The 26,992-nt window shown below is 44.7% G+C and overlaps 1 long non-coding RNA gene across 1 annotated transcript in view; it reads right to left on the bottom strand.

The window, feature by feature from the left end:
- Positions 1 to 26,992, bottom strand: part of LOC138510939 (uncharacterized) — a 309,116-nt gene that overhangs the window by 90,359 nt on the left and 191,765 nt on the right. The window contains exon 4 of the long non-coding RNA XR_011280482.1: positions 16,219 to 16,334. This is a non-coding gene — a long non-coding RNA (uncharacterized lncRNA). The remainder of the gene's footprint in view (positions 1 to 16,218; positions 16,335 to 26,992) is intronic.

The following is a 26,992-nucleotide window of genomic DNA, read 5'->3' as shown; positions in this document are numbered from 1 at the left end:
GCAATTTCGAGGACAGAAGGACCAAATGTCTAGATCTTCGTGTGCAAGAGGGTCACATTGAGTTGACCCATTTTAGTTGCACCACTGCACTACCTGACAAGTTCAGGAGATGAAGTAGTTAAGAAAGGAGTTCATTGTTTGGAACAGAGCTGGTTCGCAGCAGAATTAAATGACCCAACTGTTTGACCCTCATGGTTGCGATCTGCAAACTTAAATTGCTGGGATACGTCCATCAAATCTTTAGATGTCAGAAATCCAAACCATGTTTTTCCACCAGTTGTTGGTGTACATGTAATCCACAGCATGAAAAACGTCAACCATGGATCAAAGGAAGAACACAATTACCAGCTGTAACCTAACTGTGTGTTCTATATGGAGTAAGTGGGACTGTGCTACTGCTATAACTGTCAGTCGCTATGGCACATCCACACAATTTTCTGAGGTGAGCATGCGAACTGTAGGGAGGGATGATGGTGGGCTTCTGCTGGTGTTGCCTTCTGGATTCATCCAAGCCCTGTGCATGGCACTACATCATATTGCACTGCCAATATTTGGTACTTAACTAGGTCTCATGATTTCCCACAAATGCTGTTTTATTGTGCAGTTTGCAAGAAGCTGCTGTTTAACCTATAGCAGGAAGTAAGTCGATATGTTAGACTTAGTTTCTGGGGCCAGATGGCCTGTCCTCCTGTACTTTTATTTTTTTATTTTTGGCAATGAAACTACTCCTGGAGGTGATAGTTTCCACTTTAAATGCCATACCCTGACTTTGTACACATTATGATCATGCTTTTTCAGGGGGCCCGGGTTCAGATGAGTCCCGCTCTTACCATAGTCGACATTATCTTCAGACTCGCCGTGAGTGGGTCTGGAAGGCGATGGAGGATACCATGAACATTCCAGAAATGTCTCCTCTGCATTTGTCCCTTCAGGATAGTCAGTAGCTCAATCTAGAACTGTGCTCTCTTTTTGCTCTACAGACAGTGGACTGAACGGCCTCTGCATGTCTCTCTCCAGCACTTGGGTGCTCCAGATATGGTGTTACTCAAATGGTCTCCTTTATTATGTAGCCAATGACACATTGCAGACTCCACTACAGCCATTGAATATAATCTTCCCCCGCTTACTGTTAGGAAGAATTCTCTGTTTAGGCTGAATTTCCTAACCTAGTGAGTCCCCCAGCAGCTTTGCTGGATTTTGTGGGGTTTATTTTTTTCTCCTGCCAAGAGTGAGACTCTTTTATCCTCACTCTTGGACATGACTTGAGAGTGTTCTCTGTGACTTGCTATGTGCTTATGGGCTGGGGGGGTAATTTTCCCCCTAGGCCATCATTGGTTTTTGAATGTGTGTTACACAGCACCCTCAGTGCAGTAGCACAGGGGTGTCTTAGAGACCCCCAAACATAGACTCCACACTCTGGGACTGACTACTGTCTCCCTGGGTCTGTAAAGTTACCATTGACTTTACTAGTCTTAAACTAGGAACTTAACCAGTACAAACCATCTTACTGTGGAAGTACTGGTAGGGGCAATTAGATTGCCCCTGGGTCTGTTGTCGAGCGGGTACTGTCCCGTCCCCCCCTCGCCGAGTTCTGGCTGGTGGCAGTGGATACCACGGAAATATCCCACCGGAATATTTCCCAATGGGATTTCCCATTGGTTTTTGATGCACCACTTTTTGGTGCAATGTTAAAGATACCGCTGGTTTATTTAATATAAATTCACCGGTTGGGATTTTTTGCCGGAACTCGCCGCCAAAATGGCGTCTAGGTTCACTTCAGTAACCCTGAACCCGAGTCGAGCCTTTGTTCCACTTTTGGCGGGCTTCTGCACAGAAGCCCTCCAAAGTGGTGCCATTCTGTCTGGGTACCACAGGGGGTGTGGGAGGGGGTTTAGGCACCCTGGACCGAGTTGCCTTGTCAACTCAGGTCGCACTCTAGTGTGATTGGCCCAAGTGGTGAGCCACCCCGCTCACCACTTAGCATGTTTGAGTGACAGCTAGGCTGTATGAATGGGGGTTTGCTGCATAAAAGCAGGGTTTTTGGGACTGGTTCTTCAGAAGTCGCCACAGGACCTAAGAAGCCGAAGAGGGAGAAGCCGAGCCGACCTGCCAAGACGACATCACCGGTGAAGCCCTGCAGAATCGTCTCGCCACTTTTCCCGACGACAGAGGAGATCTCCCGCCGGAGAGTCTTCTTCCCTTAACTGGTGGGGACAACCAGTTGCTGCCTTCTTTTCGCCGTCCCGAAGCATCTCGTGGCCGCCTTGCCTGTGCCAAGCACCCCGGCAACCGGGATACCACTTTTTACCTCAACCGTGAAAGAGGGGTAAAAATCCTTTGTGACCGGAGAACTCCACGGCTGGCCTCATCCCTGGTAGTGCAACGACCTGCAGCCTTCCTCCCCGTCGAGATCACCTCTTCCTCGGGACGATGCCGCGACTTGCACCCACTACCAGGAACGACTACCACCGCTGGAGGAATCTTTCCACTTTTAAAGGTACTGTGATCCGCCCGGCCTCCCTTGCCACCGATTGTACGGGGTAGATTTAGCCCTCGGCTCTCGAACCTGGGTAGGTCTGGGACACCCTAACTAAACTTTTCAGAACCATAGTAAAACCGTTTTCTACTCGCCTGCAAAGACTTGTGACATTGTGTGATCTTGGGCACATTTTCGCCTGGCTCCCTCTAACGCGGGCCCCTTGTTCCACTATTGACTGTCTTTGCCAACCTTCTCTTTATTCCTGCCTTTTTCCCTCCCTTTTGGTAATACTTGTTGGAGTACCATCTAACGTTAAGCGCTCACCTCTGGTTGGAAATAAGTGGTGTTAACTTAGAATTGTCCAACAAACGATTAGGGATGTACATATGAGTAATAGTAACTGTGTTTGACTTTCTTATCTTTTCTAATGTGCTAGTGTAATTTATGAGTGTACCTTTAATAAATAAGTTTATACTTTGACACCTAGCTCTGGTCAGTGTTTGCTTGTGCTATTGTACCTCTGTACCTATTATGTATCCTCTGTATACTGCCTAACTCTTCTTGAGGGAAGTCTGACTGCTCAGCCACAGCTACCACAGTGAATCTGTGCGGTGCAGACTGCTACCAAGTGGGTTTACTGCCAACACCTGTAGTCTTAAATCTTTTGCAGTGGTCCCAGAGGGAACTGCACAGGTTTCTGCCTAACACTTACCAAGGCATGTAAGACTTTACTACAACTAGTATTTGATATGGCCACATAAAGATAAAGCTCCCTGCTACTTTCACTGAATATAGTTTACCTCGGGCTCCCAAGAAGTAGAATACTTTTTCCCTGCAACAAGTATTTATTATGGATACTAAAGGACAGGATGTCAGGGCTGGCTTGCCGAAATCAGCGGGAGCTGATGCTGATCCCACAGACCCTCACCAGGAGTTCCCTGATCACCCAATGTTTACAGCTGAGTTGAGCACCCCAAGGAAGGGAAAGGTGTAGTGGACAAAATAATAAACGAGATACTGCAGACTCTCGACCTTCTAGTCCATCTCCGGTATCTGTAGCAAAAACAAATGCACCTGGTTGCATTACACTGTGCAATATCGAACCTTCTATTACCTGTTCTACCTCTGCTAAATGCTTAGAGGCATGTTTTAGTCCTATTGAATGTTCCTTTAAATGACTACTCGGGAGTACACAATAATTCTAAAGATGATTGCGCTATAATGTTAGTGTTACTCAGCAACCATTTCTCTATTGGCTAACTTCAGTTTGGTCATTTTTCTTAAACAGATTCTTGCACACTTTAGAACAACTAGAGTGAAAACCCTTTCAGATCCAAACGAGGATGTGCTAATTTAGTCTTGTCTATTCACATGCTGCTGCTTCTGAAATTTCTTTTCACATCCAGCAACTTTAGCTCTCCTGCACTTGCTTTCTGAAGAATGTCTATTCTTTCACTCTTGCTAAAGCTATCGAGTCAGTAATTTGAATCTTCTTAAGCTGTGGCATCTAAATGGAGTACTTCATACTATACCAAGTAGTCCTTTCTACTTTCATGAAGCGCTCCCAAGCATGCTGTTTTCTTGTGGCCGTCCGTACGGTTATGGATGGTGAACCTCAGGGAAATAAACACGTTGCTGCCGAGATGAGAGAAAGCATGCTCTTATAAGGGTTAGTGTTGGTAGTGAACGCGCTTGTTAAGTACCGCGCATTTATTAGAAGTGACCCACACCAGGTTAGTTCACATAGTTTCACTCAAATAGCTGTCTCGCGCTGATTTATGACCACTCTCCGCACCTGAGAATGTCTTTCATTTAATACAAATGCACGCGCAAGCAACCCAAACGCCTCTTCAAAGGAAAATAAATATGCGCTCCCTTCTCTCGCTCCTTTAACATGACGCACATTGAAAAAGACACAGGGCCTCATTACGAGTATGGAGGCAGCCATGCCCTTAAAAAGGGCATGGCTGCCTCCATACCGGGTTCCTTCAGAGGAATTATCGGGTCATTCCAGCCTTGGAGGACCCTGTAATTCCTCATTGAAAAAACCCATCCCCATTCCCATTTGAGCTCCCACCTGTTGTCTTCAAGGTAGCACTCTCACAGCTCTGAAGTCTTCTTACTTTTGTGATGGTTTCTCTGGACTCTGGATAAAGCCTAAATTAGGAAACTATAAACACACAACCTGTCTCAGCTTCTAGTGGAAAAAAGGCAAGTTTTTGAACCATGTGCAGCAGCCAAGTCCTCTATCCATTGTTCTCCCGGCCAATCCGATCGACCCAGCATTCGACCATCTTACCTTGGAAAGCCTGCAATGTTTAGACTTGAGGAAACGCCCTCCAATTCTATGAACTGCTACAGGCCTACTCCAACTACCAGCCCACCTACCCCTGCCATCCCTGACAAAGCACACTTAGACACTCGCTCTAATCGACTCTCTGCCTTCCAGGAAGTATAAGACTTTATATGCATCTACTTATAAATAGCATTTGGTCTGGCTGCTAAAAAATGTACAAACTGGTGCAGCATCTGACCATCACCACCTAAGTCGTTTTTCTGTGAATGGTATTGGATATGACAATTAAAACAGATGCTCAATATGCTTTCAATGTTTTTTAAAATTACTGTTTTATGTTACATACAAACATAGTGAGCACATTCTAATCGATAAACAATGCAAAATATATGCCGAGTTTGTGCTCAAACATGCAACAAATCTGGCCTTAAAAAAACTGAGTAACCAAGCATAAAGAGGATGGTGTATTACAAAATAAGTCACTCTTGGCAAGTAGATGACCGCAATCCATTAACATTAGCACAAGTCCAGCAGAATCTACAGGTGTAGTGCGCAAAGCAGTGTGTGCACGTTTACGTTCTCTCCATAGAGATACGCAGCTGTTGCTGCTATGAACAACAGATATATCCGGTGGCACAAGGGAAAAGTTTTCAGAGATATTCACCTTTCAAGCAGAGTCGGTGCTACTATGAAGATAAGACGTGAACAGTGGTGACCAGTAGTCTCTGGGCCATGTGTTCCTGGCAACTAGCTCTCTTAAGTGTCTTCATGGGAGTTGTACCACACCATGTTTTTGACCCAAGTCTGTGTTTGGCGGCCACAAATTTGGGACAGGAGTATTCTGCCAGTTTCCATGTTCATTTCTTCAGAGCTGTTTGGAAATAAACATTGTGTCTACCATTGTTGGCTACGTTTGCATATTTGGTGATGAATTTGGGTTTTGACAATTTGGTGCCTCAGATTCGCCTTGCCTAGCTAAGACTCATATAAATAGTTGCCTGCTTCCCCTTAAACATCTGTGCTCATGACATTCTTGTACAACATCTTCGCGCAGCCCTTTACTGGTAAGATATATTCTGGAATTGAAATATGGAAGACCATTAACCAAATGTCTTCCTGGTTTCTACTCTACCCAAGACTGCATTTCCCTCTCATGCAACTTCTCAAAAATCTTTTACGAAACAAATCCTCAAACATCGTGGCACTAGGAATTAATCTATCTTCTGCACTCTGCCTCTTCAAATGAATTCTATTGAGATAAAGCGTCTTTCGAACGCCCAGGTTTGAAGGTAAAAACGGCCAACAAAGCTGCAGAGGAGATAATGTTCTAGCTGATTTCAAAAACAATAGGTTCCTATCGTTGGTTAAAACTGTAACTGTGAATCTTGCTCCCAATAGATAATATCTCCATTCCTGGAAAGCCTTCTTAATCGCCAGGAGCTCCTGATCTGTAAAAGTATTGATTCTTTTCAGCTGGAAGTAACTTCTTGGACAAATGGGCCACTGGATGCAATTGCACAGTCTCGGGTTGTCTTTGGGAAAGTACAGCTCCAATTGCCAAATTAGAAGCATCTGCTTCCACGAAAAATGGTTGAAGAGGATCTGGATGTAACAATATATATTATCTTTAACTTTTGAAAAGCTTTTTCAGCTTCCTCCGTCCAATCGAATAAATATAACCCCTTCTTAGGAAGGAAACTTTGAATAGCCCTCACAAGCTGGTGATGGCCACTCGTTTACTGCCTTAACCCTTTTCTTGTCCATTTCCAAACCCTTGGGCGAAACCGCATTATAAGGTTTAGGAAAATTACAGCAGGCCTCAAATCATTGAGCAGGGGACGAGTGGAGCCGATTCAGGCTGGACAGAGCAAGACGCGTGAGATGAGGCCCAGTGCCAAGGACAAGCGATCTAAAGTCATTCCAATCCTCAGACGACAGAGGGACCACCTGCAGCGAAATTGAATAAATCCTCATAATTCGGAGCTGCAGAGCTCGATTTCGTGGTCTCTAGACACGTGATGCAGACAATGGACAGTGATCAGTGGCGAGAAAGGGGTGCCGATCCCAGGCAGCCAGATGCAGGCTGCAACAAGTGTGGCGACAAGCGGGACATGGTCTCATAGGCAAAGGTGGTGCACACAAGTTACAATACAGACCCATAACCGTTAACATCACCTTGAAAAGGTGCACAGTGGGCTGAGAACCATTTCTTGTCCCAGGCCTGGGGACGTCGGCTCTAACCAATCACAGCTTAGTACCATAGGTGTGGGTAGCAACGGGTGAGAACCAATGGTAGGCCCACTACTCTGCAACAATGTATTAGTAAATTGGGAATCGGGCAGGCCAGCCACCTGACATGCACGATCATACAGGTTATTAGACTCCTGATGGTCAATCCCACACAGCAATAGGTTTTTGCAGAGCGGCCCAAGTAATGACATAGTAGTGACACAATTTTACACGAAAACTGGCCTGCGAGCCATGAGAAGCTAAGACGTTCTGGAATCCACCTGTACTGGAAGGTACATTGTGCACTGTTAAAAAGTTACCAAGAAATGGCAACAAAGTCAAAGACAGTGGGCCTCATTCCGAGATTGGAGGTAGTCCTGGCGCTATTTGCGCCATGACTGCCTCCAATAACGGTACCGGTCTCGTTCAATGGGGACTTAACCGGTGTAGTCCGACCTTTGCGGGAACGGTAAATCCCCATTGGAAAAAACATTCCCCATTCCTATTTGAGCCCCCATAGGGCTCAATGGGAATGGGGAAGTAGCTAATAACGGTACTGCAATTTGCGGTACCGTTATTAGCTCTGAAGTCCCTTAACGGGTCCCGTCAGACCAGGCATTAAAGGAGGACCCGCCGGTAGTAGATTACCGGCACGGTCTCCTTACCGGTGCCCGGTATCCCTTACTGCCCTACTCGGAATGAGGCCCAGTCTGAAGGACATGTCAGTTTCCCCATAACAAGTGAGCAATAGACCTGGCCAGTTCAGCCGAAGGCTGTGCTCCACTGGAAAGAGTCAGGATACTTAAACCAAATAAAAGCAAAAAGTTTGGGGGGGGTCCATAAATGGAAGGAATATTGAACATAAATGAAATATTTCCTAGCACTCGCCCCTCCCATACTAAGGACAGGGGGAACTAATCCACCCCTGTATAGTCCTCATGTTCAGGTCAGTTAAACATTCTTGACAACCCATCAGCATTGCTATGTTGGACACCTGGCCTGTGCTCAAGGGTGAAGTCAAACCCTTGCAGGCTTATGGATTACCTGAGCAACTTTAGATTCTCTCCCTTCATGTTCATTAGCCACGTTAAGGGCTAATGGTCAGTTTGCACAGTGAAGTGGGTCCCATAGAGGTAGGGCCTTAACTTCCTTAGGGCACACACGACAGAGAAACATTCTATCTCCACTGTGGACCACCTGAGCTCTCTGTCCTTAAGTTAGCGACCAATTAATCCAATCGGGTGTTTCTTGCCTTTCTCATCTATCTGTGATAGCACAGCACCTAGTGAGAGGCATCTATCTGCACAATAAAAGCATGCTTGTAGACGGGGGTGCTGAGGACAGGGGCCTGGCACATGGAGTCTTTTAAGCCATTGAGGCCTTGCCACACTCCTCAGACCAAAAGACTTTCTTAGGCTTCTTTGGAGTGGTGAGAGCAGTCAGAGGGGCAGTTATGGTGCCATAGCCTGCCACAATATTTCGGTAGTATCCAGTGAGTCCTAAGAAAGCTCTCACTTGGGTTTGTGTAGTGGGGGTAGGCCAGTCTTGTACTTTGCTGAGTTGAGGCTGAATCCTCCCTCCACCTACTTCATGCCCAAGGTAGACCACTGATCCTTGACCAATCTGTCACTTGCTGGCCTTTATGGTGAAGCAGGCCTTCTGAAGAGCCTGTAACACAATTCTAAGGTGCTCCACATGTTTCTCCCAGGTGGTACTGAAGACTGCTATATCATCCAGATATGCTAAGCAGAAATCATCCATCCCATTTAGAACATGCTTCACGAGCCTCTGAAAAGTGGCAGGTGCATTTTTCAATCCAAAGGGTATTACCCTGGTAAAGGCCTTCTGGAGTTGACAATGCAGTCTTCTCCTTGGCATGTTCTGCTAAGGCTATTTGCTAATTGCCGGCAGTAAGGTAAAATGTGCTGAGGTACTTGGAGGCACCCATGGTATCCACCAGCTCATCAGTTCTTAGCAAGCGGTGAGCATCTGTCTTGGTGACAGCATTCAGAACACTATAATCCACACAGAACCCAAGTACAAAGGTACCAGCTTTTGGCACTAAAACCACGCGGCTGGACCAGGGACCACTGGAAGGCTCAATCACTCCTAGATCCAACATCTTGTTGACCTCACCCTTGATGTAGGTTCTTACCTTGTCTGACATTCTATATCCCCTACTTTTGGTAGGTGCGCTATCTCCAGTGTCAATATCATGTTTGCATCAAGGTGTCTAACTGTAGTCGGTGAGAACAAGGAGGAGAACTGCCTCAGCAAAGTTCTTACTTCCCTTTGTTGGTCACAAGTCAGGTGAGGGGCCACATGGACGCCCTCAATGGAGCCATCTGAACGGACCATTCTGGAATAAGTTAGGTAGGGATTCTGATTCTTCCTCTTCCATATCTGATGCCAGTAGCAGCGCAGCCATTTCAACCTGAGGGATGAAAGCCTTCGGCCTGTTTATGTGGAACACTTTTACGGATTGTCCAGGCCTTCAAAGGTCCACCAAATAGTTAACCTCACCCAGCTGCTCCACAACTGTGCAAGGGCCTGCCCATTTATCCTGTAGGGCTCGAGGCCTTATAGGGTTCATGATCACAACTTCTTGAACAAGTGAAGTGAACAAGTGAAGCTTTCTGGTCATACCAGTGTTTCACCCCGGCCTGATCAGTCTTCAACCTGTCACTGGCCTGAGCCATCAGGAGGACCATCCTCTTCCTTAACCCCAGCACATAATCCACTACATTGGTAGTGAGAGGAGGAGTGGGGAGCTCCCACCCTTCCTTTACTGTGGCCAGTGACACCTTTACAGGGTGACCAAAATGAAGCCCGGAGGGGCTGAAGCCAACCCCCTCTTGAAGTACCTCTCTGTAAGCAAAGAGTAAGCATGGTAATAGGAGTTCCCAGTTTCTCCTTTGAGGTTCTTCCAGAGCACCAATCGTGCTTTGACAGTTCTATTAAACCTCTTAACTAAGCCATTGGTTTGTGGATGATAAGCCGATGAAAACGGATAAGTGACCCCACACTCCTTCCACTTGGCCTGCATATACTTTGACATAACGTTGCTGCCCCGGTCAAACACAACTTCTTTAGGGAAGCTAACCCTAGTAAATATGCCAAGTAAAGCTTTATTAACTGACTTGGCAGTCACTGTCTTCAATGGAATGGCTTCAGGATATCTGGTGGTATGGTTGACCAGCACCAAGATAAACCTATTGCCAGAGGATGTTGAGATGGTCAAGGGGACCAACAATGTCAATCCCTACCCTCTCAAATGGCACTCACACCACAGTGAGTAGCACCAATAGTACCTGGATTGTTGAGTCACTCTTCCTAGAGATCTGGCAAGTGGTACAACTCCTGCAATGATTTTCTACTTGCACCCCCATCTTGGGCCAGTAGAAGTGCATGGATAACCTTTGCTTGGTTCTCTTGATCCCAAGGTGACGAGCAAGGAGAACTTCATGTGCCAGTTGCAGGAGGAAGAGTCTGACTTGAAGGGGGACTACCAACCGCCTATGGTCTCCTTCTGTGGGCTCACTGTACAGGAGCCCACCTTCCCAATAAATCCTATGCTTCCCAGGAGGTTCACCCACAAGCTGGGAGCAGTCCTGTCTCCTTAGGCCTTTCAAAGATAGGTACTCACGTTGACCCTTACTGAACTCTTCCCTATCAGGACCACCTTCAGCCAACACACTTTGGAGTTCAGTTTGGTCATGTGGGTTGAGTATTTCAAGCAGCACCTTTTCCTCGTCAGGTCCAGGTGCTTGGCTAACTACCTCCACCTCAGTGGTAGGTGAGTTTGGGGGAATATTTTCTTTCCCTCTTTGATTTTCCGACTTCCTTAGCCTTGGGTTCCCCTTTGACTCAGCCTTGCACCTGGACAGGGCAGCTCTTGTTTGTGACCTTGTGCATGGTCTCTCTGCTGTATCCCCCACAAGACATACGTCTCTGAGGTCATTTCCCAGCAGGACCTTTCCAGGGACTTGCCTCTGTACACTCACAGTAATCCTTACTATTGTACCATTAATAGTCAGATTTACAGGCATTACTGGGAACTTGAGAGGGGGGCCATGGGATAACTTGGTGGGCACCAGGTTGATCAGTGTGGCATCCACCACAGTTCTGCTGGCTCCTCTATGCCTAAGGACAGAGGTGTCTACTTTATTGATCAGCACACTGTCTTTAAAGCAGTGCCTGGTGTTTTCAGGTATCCTAGCATAAGCGTCTGAAACTCTTGGCTCCTAGGAACCCAGGGAAACTAAGTCTACTTCAGACTCTATCCCACTGGGGAAGGAATCTGAGGAGAAGGACGCCCCTGTGATACTTTCTTCCTCCTCATAGGAGGGGAAAACCAGATTCACAGAGTGGACCCCCAAGGTTTTGACCTTACATCAGGGGTCCCCCTTCACATGGTCACTTAGTCCACAAGCCACACAAAATCCACTGGTTCTGTATACATAGGGAGGTGTACTGTAACCTGACCTATGCTTGGGAGGGTTACACCCATTACTCTGACTGTTCTGAGGTGACTACCCTTTTTTAACTTTTTGTGGCCATTTTGAGGGGAAGATATTTTAGATCCCCCACCCTCCTTATCCTTGCGCTTTCCACCCATCTCCTGATTAGCAGAAGCAGGCTGGTCCTTATGGGACACTCTGTGTGGCACCCATAAATCTGCTGCAATGGCTAACCTCTTAGGATCTATTTCCTTAGAGTCAGCCAAGTGCTGCTTAAGCTCAGGGGAACAAGAAGCAAAAATATGTTCAAGCATGACTAAATACATCATACCCTCAAAGGTGGTGACTTTGTAACCGTCCACCCAACCAGTCAAGTTTTTAAAAGAATTAGCAACATAAGAAACCCAAGTATTACCTTCTTTCTTCTTGTATTCTCTGAAACGTTTCCAGTATCGAGCAGGAGTCTTCCCAAACATTAAAACCAGAGTTTGCTTCAATTTAGCAAATTATTTTCTGTCAGCCTTTTACGTATCCATAATAGTACTTCAGCCAGAATGGGGGTAATTGACTGAGCAACCATGCAATCTTATCCGCATCTACTACCTCTTGTATCTCACATGCATACTCAAATGCAGTCAATCAGACTATGATGTAATTCTTGTCATCATACACACTAAGCAGATCTTTTGAAATCGTGGATGAGAGGAGAGGCCAGACCCATTACCAGACCCTCTAGTGGAACCATTGGTGCCTTGTAATCTAGTAAGCTCCAATTGATGGTCCCTGTCCTTCTGCTCCTCTGACCTCTCCAAATCAAGCTTAGCCATGCAGAATTTAAGCTCCTTCTGCTTAAACAACAGCTCTTGCTTCTTAAATTTCAGCATAGCCTCAGCCCCTGATTCGATCAGTGGAGCAGAGGACACATCATCTTGGCTTCTTTCTATGGTAGGACTAGTTAACACATTACTGGTACTTGGGATCTATAAGAAGGCAAAGCCAAAATTTGCATTTCTTGCCAATCTGTGATCCTTTGGATCATTTCAGATTTAGTACCAGTGGCTGAAAGGCCCCTTTCGGTACAAATCATCGTTAGTGTCTCAGATCTAGAGGCCCTCAAAGCAATGTCCGTAAGTGCTGCCACATTATAAGTAAAGGCAGGCGGCTTACAGTTAACTTTAACTCAAGAACACTGTGTCTCTTGTGTAAGTATAATCTGGGTACCTTACCAGTGCGCAACACTGGGTACCTCTGATCTTATCCCACCGCTGTACACCAATTTGTGAAGATGGATTACTAAACTCTGGCCTGGTGGGCAGAAGGTTAGGAGACCACCCTTGGTTTAGTGAAACAGGGGAACCTTCTGGACAAGCCAGACCAATCTAGGTAGATTGGCAGGCAGTCAAGACTAAGTCTCAGGACGGGTGAGGGTGTTCGGAAGCCCACAATGAGCACACACAGCAATGAACCGCAAATTACTCTTAGACAAGTGTAGATGAAAAATATCTATACATTTATTGTTGGCCGGACCAAATAGACACAAGTAACTTTAGCAATGAGAAAACAGTTATCACACAAATCCTTAAATTATATAATATGTACAGATTATGTTTCCTAAAGCTATGCAGGTAAAAAAACACAGCCACAACCTGTAAAGAGAGGGTTGAGTTTACACAAAATGGCATTAGGTAATTCTTCAGAGTTCGTTCCCTAACTTTCAAGTTCAACCCTTAGAAGAGGGGAGCTTTGTGCTCAACAGTACAGTACAGTTGTGCGTAAAAAGGCTTGATCGTGCAGAGGAAACAAAAAGCGGGTCTTCTTGGAAGAGTTGTGCAAGTCAGGAAGGGGCTTGAAACGATGAAGAATTGGTTCCCACTATTCGAGTAGACCCTGCCCTTGGCAGCAAATCAGTGTTCAAATGGCGAGAATAGCTAGGGAGCGCAGGCTAACCCAGCCAAGTTCGAATACCTTTAAGGGATACTCATGCGTAAAAATGATCGGCTGTGCCAGGGGGCACCGGTAAGTGATGCAAGTACTCACTGACACTCGGCACAGTCTGGACCAAACTTTGCCAGTTAAGTCAAGGTTGCTAGTAAAGTCAAGGTTGCTAGTAGGTTTGAGTCCTGCGCTCCGGCTCTCAGCGGCTGTGGTGTAGAATGATCATCCGGGATGGGACAGTTGCCTTTTCTCAGCTTCGGAAGGAGGTATGAAGAAAATTCTGATTTCAGGGCACAAGAGAGAAGAACAGCAAAGAGTCTATAATGACCATCACCACCAGGTAGTGACACAAGAATCATAGGAGCGGACAGCGTTACGCACTCTCCTAATTCGGGACCCAGAGGAGCTAGGCCTGTGAAATGTGGCGTGAGAATGCACAGGACCACAAACAAACGATGTCCCAAGTCTCGGGTCTGCGAGACGGCGGTGGCGCTGCGGGTTACCTTGTGGTTGAGCTGGACAGTTTTCTGGATGGCCCAGCAACACTTACTAAGGGGCTTGTTCGGTCGGTAAGCAGAGGGCACTGAGAGTAGTTGTTCCCACTATTCCAAAGGGGCAAAGCGCCTTGGCAGGCCTTCTTAATCGAAAAAGAAAGCAGGGGTCCGACAAGACAGCAGAGGGCAAAGGGTGCTAAAACCTTCCAAAGCATCTATGGTGGGTTCACAAGTCTGTTTCTTCATGCAGGAGACTTGGCTCCTGTAGTTAGGGGAGAACACAGGTGATCGACCTGGAATGGATGCAGAGCCCCTTCTCTTATCCAAGATTAGCTTTGCACCAAAATCGAGGACTTCTAATCGAAGATCTGCTCTCTTGCAGGCATCCAAGACATGGACCAATCAACATGAACCAATCACGGTCCACGTGGTCTCACTCATTCAGGAACTCCAGACATCTTGGCACCAATAGTGTGGATTGGGACAAGACAGTCCCAACCAGCTTCCTGGTCACACACACATGACGGGCAGAAGCCAGCGAAAGGGATTAGTTTTCGCAGGAGGCTGCATGCCCAAATAAGGAAAACCCAGGTTACTCGACCTGGGTTAAAGCAAGGGACAAAATGGCCATGGGGCAGAACAAAAGACTTTGTGGCTGGGCCATTTTCAGACCTGGCCACAGTCTTGAACCAAATGTGGTTTGACCCAGTAAAAAGAAGTAAAACATTAGGAAAAGTAACTGATGCCACCAGTTCGTTCCCAGGCACAATCGTACACTCACCTAAAAATCCTTTGAAGGTGTCTAGGGCCATAAAACAAAAAAGAGACCCCAGTGCATGGTACTGGAAGGTACATTGGCAATAAAGTCAAAGATTAAGGGACATCGTTTCTCAGTACTGACAGTCTGAAGGACGTGTCAGTTTCCCCATAACAAGTGAGCAAAAGCCCAGGGGAGTTGAGCTTAAGGTTGGGCTCCACTGGAAAAAGTCAGGACAGTTAAGCCAAATAAAAGCAAAACGTTTGGGGGGGTCCATAAATGGAGGGAACATTGAACATAAATTAAATATTTCCTAGCACTCGTCCCTCCCAGACTTAAGGACAGGGGGAACTAATCCACCCCTGCATAGTCCTCATGTTCAGGTCGGTTAAACATTCTGTTATGTTATGTTAGGCAGATTTATAAAGCGTACGTACACCCGAGGGCACCATGGCGCTGAGAGAGGAGGAGGAACATAAGGGACTAAAAGAGCAGTGTTTTGCGTGATTGTCGAAAAGAGAGATGGTCAGTAGTGGCAAGTAGCGTAAACGGAAGCCTGTTCCAGGACCTAGTGGCCACCACAGAAAAGGTACATCCCCCATCCTAGCCAGCATGATATGGGGCACCGATAGCAGTAGAGCAGACTGAGATCGGAGGGCACATTGTCAGGTTTCAATAGTAAATACCTAATGTTCTTGTTTATTTCATTATTAGAAATTAATCGAATCCTTAAATATTCAAAATGATTTGGCCTTAACATTTACATTCAGTGTAATGCAGATACCCCAAGCCAAGATGGAGGCAGAGACGGGAGTTCTGATTGGGTGGCAAGTTGACACTGTGTGATTCCCAACATTCTAAACTGCCTTTCATCAGTTATGTTTCAAGAGTAGGTCATGTTTTGTTTTTCTCCTGAGATTTATCTGAACTTGGAATCCTTTCAAGAAGAATCCTTCAAGAAACAAGAATTAAGAACTAAGGAATAACTACTACCTAATTAATTCAACTTTCAAGCAATTCATTTCTTTGAAAGAAAGAACGTTGTCAAGTCATCTTCAGAAACTACTAAAGCTAAGTACTTTTAATATTTGTATAAGAATTATTCCGGTTAGTCATACTGTGAAAACTCAGCATACGTAGTACGCGCTCTCAATCGTGTTTTGGAACTGTTTACTTGTGGAGTCAGCTGTGGATTTGATTGCGCCTTCATGTGCGCGTAACGCAGTCTTCAAAAAGAGAAATACAGTTTTCAGTAGTTCGCGCCCTCGCGCGCATTTTTATTAAACTGTGAGCTCTAGAGAGTCGCTTTCGAGTGCACGTAGCACTGTTAATAAGAGGGAGTTCAGTTATCTTTTGTTCACGCCCTTGCGCGCATTTATAAAAAGAAACTGAGTTCAAGGGAGTAGCTTTCGGGTGCACGTTGCACTGTTAATTAAAAAGAAGTTCAGTTTTCTGTTGTTCGCGCCCTCGTGCGCGTTTTATAAAATAGTGTGTTCAACAGAATTGTGAATGCGTAGCTTGCGTTCACACACGTCATGACTAAATACTTTTAATAAAACTTCACTTACCTTATTACAGTCGCCCAGTGCTGGTTCCAGTTCGTTCGCGTTCTGCTGCAGCGGCGTCACGTTTCGTTTCTGGATTTCTACGAGGACATTCCGTGGTGATCGTATCTGCAAGCCAGCTGAAAAAGAAACAGAAAATGTAGCTTTGTGTTTCAGATGATTCAGTAAGATGAATTTTTTCTTTTCTGAAGAAATAAAGGTAAGACTGCATGTTTAATTAATATATAAAGACTACAAGTTGTGAAGATTACATTTTTTACCTATTGAACTCTTTTTCTGAGACTGGGTAATTAAAGGAATGTTTTTGATTCAAAGACACATATATAAATTAAAGACAGTCAATCACATCTTGCATGTGCAACACAAATGAACATTCTCTTTGGAATAAAAGGAATGTTATGTTTTAACATGAAGGCAAAATGTGAGAACTTTAGCTTCAGTTTTCAAAATGAAGAATCTTTTCAAGACAACTCTTAACAACAAGAAAAGCTTTGGAAATATGATCTTATAATTCTGTGCCTTACTTTACTCTTCAAGTGTGCATTAATTCATAGACATATCAGTTGAACCTTTGGTGAATAGTGCAGAATATTCAATATTTACAACAAAGTTTCTTCTTGAAGTTTATTGAAAAGACAGTATAAGAATAAACATTCCTACAGAATTATTTAGCATAAGTAACATCCTCTAGGCTCATTGCAGAGGATACTCAGGTAGGATGATAAAGGGTTATTTAAATATTAATAAGTTGTTTTAGCGATATATATAGTTAATGTTTGTTAATTCTCATTCATGCAGAGACTGGATGAAGAAAGAAGATCCTGTGTCTGATTTGTTTTTTTATCCACTTTTCCCCCTTCCTCCCAGGGGTGTCTAGTATTCAGCTGTTTAGTTTGGTTGTCTGCTAGACATCTTAGTGGGATCGTGGGACTCAGCAGCTCCTGCGTGGATAAGGATGTTGTCGGATATTTCCAGCCATAACAGAATGAAAGGCCCAAATAATTTACCTCGCCTAAGCTGCTGAGACCACTTCCCAGAATCAAAATGGAAGCTTTGGGGGATTTGATTAAAGAGTTGAGAGAAGAGTTAAGAGTTTCTATTAATGAGAATGTTCTTTTAAATAAAAAAATGGAGGAATTAAATATTAAGGTGACACATATTCAGGAGATGTCAGAAGAGAGACTGGTAGGTAGGAGAGAGGAACAGAATTTGGAACCTCCAGTTCTGGATAGAGAAGGTTCCAGACAGGGAGGAGATCCTGGGTTAGGAGCTATTGGAGGGTTGAAGACTTTGATTTTACAGGTGCCTCTGGCTCCTCCTGAACGTTTTTCTGGTGAGGCTAAAAGATTTCAAACATTTATCACTCAATGTGAATTACATTTTTTAAGTAGACCGGAAGTGTTTTCTTCTGATATGTCAAAAATAACATTTATGATATCTTATCTTTCTGGAGAAGCTGCTAGTTGGGCAGGAGTGTTGGTTAAACAAAAAGATTTAGCCTTGTATGATTTTAAATTATTTAAGGAGGAGTTCAGTAAGTTATTTGATAAACGTCAAGAATCCTTACAGGTTGATGGTGAACTGCTTGAGTTAAAACAAGGGAATCGAGAGTTAGTAAGTTACATAACTCAATTTAAGACTTTAGTTGTTGAAAGTAACTGGCCAGAAGAAAAGCGAGCATCCCTTTTTTACAGAGGTTTAAGGGAGGAATTGAAAGACGCCTTGTCTGGGGTGGTTAATAGACCAACTTCTTGTGAAGCTTTGATGGACTTAGTTGTTCAGTTAGATTTTCTTCTCTATGAAAGAAGATTGGAGCGTAGGAGGGGAGAAAATAGACAAGAGAATAAACCTAATCCTCGATATGATAAATCTAGGCTGGAATTTGTAAATAAGGATTTTTGATCTAAAGTCTCAGAAAGTTCAGGAAGAATTAGAGGAAAGAGATAGGCGAAGAAATAATAATCTTTGTCTTTATTGTGGAAGGAGTGGACATTTTATTGGGAACTGCCCTTATACTCCAAAGAAGGTACAAACTGTGGACAGCAAGAATCATCAAGTAGCCAATACCCTTCAGGCGGCAGTTCCTCATATAACAATAAATGTATCCTTGATTTTTTAAAAGAAATTGGTGGGTAGTGGTCCTCTAGTCATTGATTCAGGGGCTACTGGAAATTTTATGGATTGGGGAGTAGCAAAAAGCTTAGGTATTCCCTTAGTAAAGAAGTTTTTTATCAGAACAGGGTAGTTCTGTGGATGGATCAGAATTAACTTCAGGACCTATCACACATGAGACTTCACCCTTATTTATGGTAATGGCAGGGAACCATGGAGAGGAGTTAATTTTTGAAATTATTGACGCTCCTCAATTGAAGATTATTTTAGGCATGCCCTGGCTCACACATCATAATCCTTTGATTGATTGGGGAAGAATGGTGATTGAATTGAATTCCAATTTTTGTAAGGAACATTGTTTTGAAGTTAAATTCTTTGATGATACATCGATATTGGATGATAATAGTGCAAGGTTCTTAGGGGAAGTTGGAAATCTTTCTCATTCTCATACAATTGGAGCTGTAATGGGAGTTACCTAACTGTTATAAAGAATTATAAAGAATTTAGTGACGTCTTCGATGAGGTAGTAGCAGCTGGTCTTCCTCCTCATAGATCGTTTGATTGTAAAATAGAACTAGAACCTGGGGCCATTTTACCTTGTAGCAGAGTATATGTACTTACAGAAAAGGAAGATGATTATCTTAAGGAGTATTTAGCTGAACATTTAGCAAAAGGTTTCATCAGACATTCTAAGTCACCTGCAGCATCTCCTTTATTTTTTGTGCCTAAAAAGGAAGGAACATTAAGAACTTGTATTGACTATAGAGCATTAAATAGGGTAACCATCAAAAACAGATATCCACTTCCTTTAATTTCAGTTATGTTAGATCAGATCAAAGGGGCTGAAGTTTTTTCCAAGTTGGACTTGAGAGGTGCTTATCATTTAGTGAGAGTAAAAGAAGGAGACGAATGGAAGACAGCATTCAAGACAAAATATGGATTATTTGAATATTTAGTTATGCCTTTCGGATTATGTAATGCCCCAGCTTCATTTCAGTTTTTTATTAATGAAGTACTACGTGAGTTTTTGGACATTTTTGTTGTAGTTTACATAGATGACATTTTAATATATTCCCAAGATTTGAAACAACACCAAAATCATGTAAACTTGGTCCTACAAAAATTGAGAGAAAACTATTTATTTGCAAAATTGGAAAAGAGCCAATTTCATACTTCTTCAGTTGAATTCCTTGGTTTTGTAATAACTCCAGGTGGTTAGAGATGGATTCAAAGAAGATTCAAGCTGTCAGAGACTGGCCTTCTCCAACGAAGGTTAAGGAGGTTCAAAGTTTTTTAGGATTCGCCAATTTTTATAGACGATTCATTGATGGCTTCTCTCAAATAATCACGCCAATTAAAAAATTACTTAAAAAAGGAGTAAAATTCATTTGGAATGAAGAAGCTGAAGCGGTTTATCAAGAGTTAAAAGATCGCTTCATTACAGGACCTGTGCTCTTACATCCTGATCCTTCTAAGCCTTTTTTTGTAGAGGCAGACGCCTCCAACCTAGCTATGGGAGCAGTTCTATCTCAAAGGCATGAATCCACTGGACAATTGCATCCCGTTGCTTATTTTTCCAAGAAAGCTTCTTCAGCAGAAGTTAATTACACCATCATGGATCGTGAGCTTTTAGCGATTAAGGCAGCCTTCGAAGAATGGCGCCATTATTTAAAAGGAGCTAGACACACTGTTACAGTGCTGACTGATCACAGAAATCTTTTGTTTTTAAAATCAGCCAAAACTTTAACACCAAGACAATTAAGATGGTCATTGTTCTTTTCCGATTATGATTTCGTAATTACTTTTAAACCTGGAAGTCAAAATGGAAAGGCAGATGCTTTATCTCGCCAGTTTCCAGGTAGTGAACAACTGAAGGAGATTGATCAACAGCCTGTGATTCCATCTGAACATTTTATTGTGGCCGGAATATTTGATGAAGGAAGTTTTTCTAAAGAGATTCAAGATTGTATGACTCCTGAACAAATGGCTGAATGGGTGAGACAGGATCCAGTGAGAAAAATTAAAGATGGTTTACCATATTTTGACAACAGGTTATATCTTCCATCAGAAAAGCTCTGTGAAAAGATTCTGGTAGATTGTCATGAATCTAAACTCTCAGGTTATCCAGGGTTTAGAAAGACTTTAGAACTGGTAAGGAGAGAATTTTGGTGGAATACAATGAGAATTGACATCTTAAACTTTGTAAAGACTTGTGAGACATGTATTCGAGCCAAATCTCATGTGGGCAAACCAATGGGTTTATTAGAACCACTTCCTATTCCACCGCATCCATGGCATACTATTTCTATGGACTTTATAGTTGATCTCCGCAAGGATCAGGGTTGCTCTACAATTCTGGTAGTTGTTGATCTACTGACTAAGGAAAGTCATTTTATGCCAATTAAAGGGGAAATTACAGCAGAAAGTTTAGCAAAACACTTTTCTCAAGGCATTGTTAGACTACATGGTTTACCTAGTCAAGTGATTTCCGATAGAGGTTCTCAATTCATCTCAAAATTTTGCAGAGCCTTTTGAAAAAGTCTTGGAGTGGAAGTAAAATTAACTTCTGGATATCATCCCGAGACTAATGGCCAAGTGGAACGTGTTAATCAGGAGTTAGAAAAGTACTTAAGATGTTACTTACAGACAGGAGACAGTTGGGTAGATCTAATCTGGATAGCTGAATTTGCATATAATAATTCAATGAAGGATTCAACTTCTATGTCTCCTTTTTTCTGTAGCCGTGGTTTCCATCCCCGTTTCTTTAGAGAACAGATAGTGAAAGACATTGGGAGTCCGGCAGTTGAGATTAGATTACAATCTATGAAGGAAAATTTGGAAAGAGCAGTCAAGGCACTTCAATTAAGTAAGGGTAGGTATAAGAAATTTGCTGATGCAAAACGCAAGTCTGGGCCAGAGTTTAGTGTTGGGGATAAAGTCTGGTTGTCTACCAAGAATTTAAAAATAAAGGGTAGAAATAAATTTAGTCCTAGATTTGTGGGTCCTTTTGAGATTGAGACTGTGATAAATCCAGTAGCAGTTAGACTAAAACTCCCAAAAAGTTTAAAAGTTCATCCAACATTTCACATTAGTCAGTTAAAGTAATTTGTTGAAGGTACTAGATTGGGAATTACTCCTAGTCCAGTTTTAGTGGAGAATCAATCTGAAGAAATTGAGGTTAGAGCTGTTTTGGACTCTAGAAGAAATCGTGGAAGACTTCAGTATTTAATAGACTGGAAAGGGTTTGGGCCTGAGGAACGTTCTTGGGAATTTGCTAGTGGTGTTCATGCTCCAATTGTTGTTGCAAAATTTCATAGGAAATATCCTTTTAAGCCTGGTCCAGGAGGGAGGGCTTAGAGAGGGGGTACAGCACGTAGCGTAAACGGGAGCCTGTTCCAGGACCTAGTGGCTACCACAGAAAAGGCACATCCCCCCATCCTAGCCAGCATGATACGGGGCACCGATAGCAGTAGAGCAGACTGAGATCGGAGGGCACATGAAGGTACATATTGGGAGAACTTTTCCTAGAGGTATTCAGCTCCTTGTTTATAAAAGGCACGGTGGACAATGCACAATCATTTGAACAGTATTCGCTTCTCCACAGGAAGCCAGTGGAGTTCTCTGTGCACAGGTGACATGTGAGTACGAGGGGGAGGGCGGGAGACTGCTCTAGTGGCGGCGATTTGAAGCAGCTGAAGTCTTTTTATAATATAGGCAGGCTGGCCCAGATACAGTGAGTTGCAGTAATTGACTGTACTCAAAAATTGAGCCGCAACCACAGGAGCGTGGAATTGGGAAGGGATAAAGGGGAGAACTTTCCTCAGTACACAAAGTTTAAAATTGCCAGTTTTACTGACAGCAGCAGCCTGATCAGCCATAGATAGAGAGTAGGAGAGCTTGACCCCAAGGTTTTTCACAGAAGGGAGGGGCCTACCATCTAGTAAGAGTCACACAAAATATGGCCTTTATGAATATCAGGTTATGCCCTTTGTACTATGTAATGCCCCGGCGGCGTTCCAATTTTTCATGAATGACATGCTCCGTGAACTGTTGGACGTCTGCGCTCTTGTCTATATTGATGACATTCTTATCTATTCGACCACCAAGGAGGACCACGTCAACCATGTCCGGGCAGTTTTGGAGAAATGCTTCTTTCATGTGACAGAGGTAGAATTCCTCGGCTTTATTTTCACACCACGGGGCATACGCATGGACATGCGCAAGGTAGATGCTATCCTTAACTGGCACTCACCGACATCCATTAAGGGAGTACAGAGTGTACTCAGGTTCGACAACTTTTATTGCCGGTTCATTCCCGGGTTCTCCCAGATCGTCCATCCAATCACCTCTTAACTACGGAAAAATAAATAATTTAATTGGTCCGCACAGGAAGAGAAAGCCTTCCAGGAGCTAAAACAAGCATTTACCAAATTACCAATTCTATGGCATCCTCGACCAGAACTACAAATACCTTCAACTCTCTCTTCCTAAATATATTCCTTCTCGAGCTCTTCGCTCATCCGCCTCCTACTTCCTCAGGGTCAGCCGCTTCTCCAAGCAAGGAGTTGGGGGTAGATCTCCCTCCGCGGCAGGGGCCTCCCTCTGGAACAGCCTTCCTGCCTCCCTGAAACTTGAGGAGAACCATCTCCGGTTCTGGAAGCACCTCAAAACCTTCCTCTTTGCTTCTGCTTTCTCTCCCCCTCTCCCCTGCTAAACTCCTCACTGAAATTGCACTGAATCAGCAACTGGGCCGCTCTCACCAATCTCGGTCCTTGGCCCAGCCACTCTCCCCTTGCACTGCCTCCTTGGCAACCCCTGCACTGCAGGACCGTCTCTGTATCCCTACAGCCCCCCTTCCCAGCACTTGTCTGCACTTACCTTGCACTTGCCACCAGCTGGCCCTTATTATTTTTCGTGTTATTCTACTACCCCTGTACTGCACTTCCCCTCTCCCTTTTCCCTTGCACTTTTCCCTTCCCCTCTACCCATGCACTTGCGCGATCAGAATGACACCTGGCCTAGTAGGATCGTTGTCTGTCTTCCCTTTGTTCCCCCTCCCTGCCTCGTTGCGTCTTGAAACACTTGTGTATAGGCACATTAAAAATGCCATATCATATCATATCATACCATAAATGTTCGAAACTGATGCTTCCAACATAGCAATGGGAGCAGTCCTGTCACAATGAGACCCCGAAACAGGTCAGTTGCATCCAGTGGCATTCTGGTCTCGCAAGTTTTCAGCCCCTGAATTGAATTATGCAATCACTGATAAAGAACTTCTAGCAATTAGGGCAGCATTCAAAGCCTGGAGACATTATCTTCTTGGAGCTAGACATACAGTCACCGTCGTCATGGATCATCGCAATCTACAATATCTGAAGAACGCTAATGCGCAATCATCACGCAAACTCCGCTGGGCTCTCTTCTTTGCAGAATACGACTTCGTCATCACCTATAGACCCGGAGAATGCAATGGAAAAGTGGACGCCCTGTCTCGCATGAGTGAGGGAGAAGAAGCATTCACTACGCCAGACCCTGTGGCCATCATCCCTAAAGGACGAATCTGAGGCATGATTGCCGCAACCACCACTCTAGACAACTTAAAATCTGACCTGCAACACTTGATGAGTCCACCAGCGCAACAGGAATGGCTAGGGAAGGGAGACCGGTATACGATCGTGGACCACCTACCATACTACCAAGGACGATTGTACATCCCGGATAGGAAATTACAGAAACAAATCATTGCAAACTATCACGATTCATTAGTAGAAGGGCATCCGGAAATAGCCAAAACCCACGCTAAAATAAAGAAAAATTACTGGGGGCCAACTTGGCGAAAGGACATTGTCCAGTTCATTGCAACCTGTGCACACACAAGTCCCAAAAACAAAGTCCTGCAGGTCTGCTACGTCCTTGAGAAGTACCCCCAGCATCTTGGCATACGCTATCAATGGATTTTTATTACAGACCATCCCTCCTGTAACGGATACAATGCCATCTTAGTCGTCGTAGATCTGTTGTCCAAAATGGCCCACTTTATTCCCCTGGAAGGTCTCGCAACTGCTTCTACTCTGGCTACCGTATTTTTGGAATAGATCGTCTAGCTACACAGGTTCCCATCAATATTGATTTCAGACGGAAGAACCCAGTTTGCCTCTGCATTCTGGAAAAGGTGTTGTAAAATTGCCAAAATCGACCTCCGGTTATCTACAAGCCGTCACCCCCAAACCGACGACCAGACCGAACGGACTAACCAGACCCTCGAGCAATACATAAGGTGTATGCTGCAACAAACCGAGGGTACCTGGAAGGACATACTTTGGTTAGCAGAATACGCATATAACAACTCCATTCACACAAGTACGGGACAAAGCCCATTCTACATAGTGTACGGTCGACATCCACAGAGATCCGTTTTCGACCCACTCGAATCATTAGAAATGCCTGCTGTAACGACCTTACACAAAACCATCACCCAGGTTTTTAAGGAAGCAGCCGAGCATCTTGTCAGAGCCAAAGAGAAACAGAAGCAGTTTGCGGATCGACACAGAAGGGAAGCTCCCAACTACCAAGTCGGAGAAAAAGGTTTGGTTAGCATCCAAAAACATTCCCCTGAAAGGACCACAGGCGTTCCATCCCAGATATCTGGGACCCTACACTATCAAGGCTGTGATCAACCCTGCTGCAATGAAATTAGAATTACCGGCCCACATGTGGATCCACCCAGTGTTTCATGTCTCCCTCCTAAAACCATTGAGACCAGGTACGCAGATCGATACTCCACCGGATCCCAAAATAGTTGAAGGAGAACCAGAATACGAAGTTAAAAGGATCCTAGACTCTAAGATGGTCCAGTCCAAGTTATATTACTTTATAGACTGGAAAGTTTATGGACCCCAAGATCGGACCTGGGAACCCAGTGATCCTGTCCATACTCCACGATTAATCAGGCAGTTCCACAGCAATAACCTGACTAATCTAGGGCCAGGGGGGGAACCACCCATGAGAGGGGCCTTGAGGGGGAGTGCTGTCATGGCCACAGGCCCCAGAACACAAAAACCACACCATCTAGTGATGGGGGCAATGGGTCACTTGACTCACCTATGTCCCTTTGGGACCCATAAACACAGGGGCCATGGCTGGACTCAGTTCTGGCACCTTTGGCGCCAGGCTCATATAGAGATGTGAGCAGGAACACTTTATTTCAGTGCAGGAGTGCTTTTATTCTACAAGAACTTTCCAGGAGCTGAAAGCCTTTATTCCAGAGTACATACTCATGTGCTGACTCATCGGGTATGGCTCCCTAGGCCGGGTCTTCATGTGCTTACTCATTGGGTGTGGCAGGGTGTGGCAGGCAGGCTGAACCTGGTGGGCGTGGCTTCAGAAGCTCAGCTATATAAGCTGCTCCATCGTTAAGGCCGGTGCTTTGCGTCACTTTGCACTTGCGCGCAACGTGACGCTCACCGCCACTTGGACCAGTTTACTTACCTTTGAAACCAGGCGTTCTCCTGCATACTCACCTCCAGGAAACCAGTCCTTCATCGCTTCATCTGCAGACTCATCTCCTGACATCCAGTGATCTTGATGCCGCAGCACCCACTCTGCATCCACGAACTCGGACCCTGTGAAGAAGAAGAAAGACAAGGTTAGAACATCCGTCCTAGGGCCGTGCCGCATTTGATCCCCGCGTGCCCCCTAGTTAACAACTTATCCGCTACTATACCGCTGCAGCTTCGTTCCTCATTCCCTCCGGCTGCCACCTCGAGCTCTGCCGCGCCGGCAACATCAGCTGCAAGGGAAGAAAGCAAAAGAGCAAACATCAAAAGTGGAACGGACAGCAATACAAGACAACCAACTTTACAATACAACAAAAACAGACGAGGAAAGACAAAGACAAACAGTCACACTTATCTGAAGTATAGTGGCTTAGTCGCAGCAGGACTGGACTAGGACTGGACTACCACGTGCAAGGGACCAGTGAAGGGACTCGGTCCAGATCATACAAGCAGCCCTACCACAAGCAGCAGGACGGAGTGCTCGCCAAAACTAATCAACAGGTGAGCTTTCCAGGGACAGCATATCCCACGGGTACCACTGTTTGGGAGAAGGGGTCTGGAAGGGGATCAGGTACACAAGCTGGGATACTCAAGCCCACTATTCTCCAGGCAGGAGCAGTCCTGAGCAGCATCACCTATTACAACCAGTCACCACATAAGCGCAGAGGGCGAAATCTGACAAGATCGACCTCACCCCCGGGAGGACTGCAACCGTGCCCCAACGCCTCCGCAGAGACCAGGTGAGCGTAACAGTATCATCAGCATAAAAGTGATGGGAGAGCCCAGAAGAGGAGATTATCTATATGGCCTCTCAAAGCGGGGCGTACTCTAGGTGCTTACACATTTGCACACCAGCACTTGGTCGCCTGGATACAGACTTGGGGTTTTTAGCAATTTTTCTGCTTCATGAGTTTGATTATTTTTGTTGCTTCTTTTTGACCCCTCCCTTTGGTTCTTGATCTGTTGAGACATGAAATACTTTTAATCATTGTTGTTAGGTAATCATGCATCTCATCACCCAATGCCTTCGCTGCACTGTGCGCAACAGTTCTTACCCTAGTTGGACGAGCAAGTGGGGTTCCCATACAGCATCCAGTCACCAACTC

This window comes from Ambystoma mexicanum, chromosome 6p (assembly GCF_040938575.1).
Source record: "Ambystoma mexicanum isolate Mex_15411 chromosome 6p, UKY_AmexF1_1, whole genome shotgun sequence".
Classification (NCBI taxonomy): Eukaryota; Metazoa; Chordata; class Amphibia; order Caudata; family Ambystomatidae; genus Ambystoma; species Ambystoma mexicanum.
This window is presented reverse-complemented; position numbering and strand designations above follow the sequence as displayed.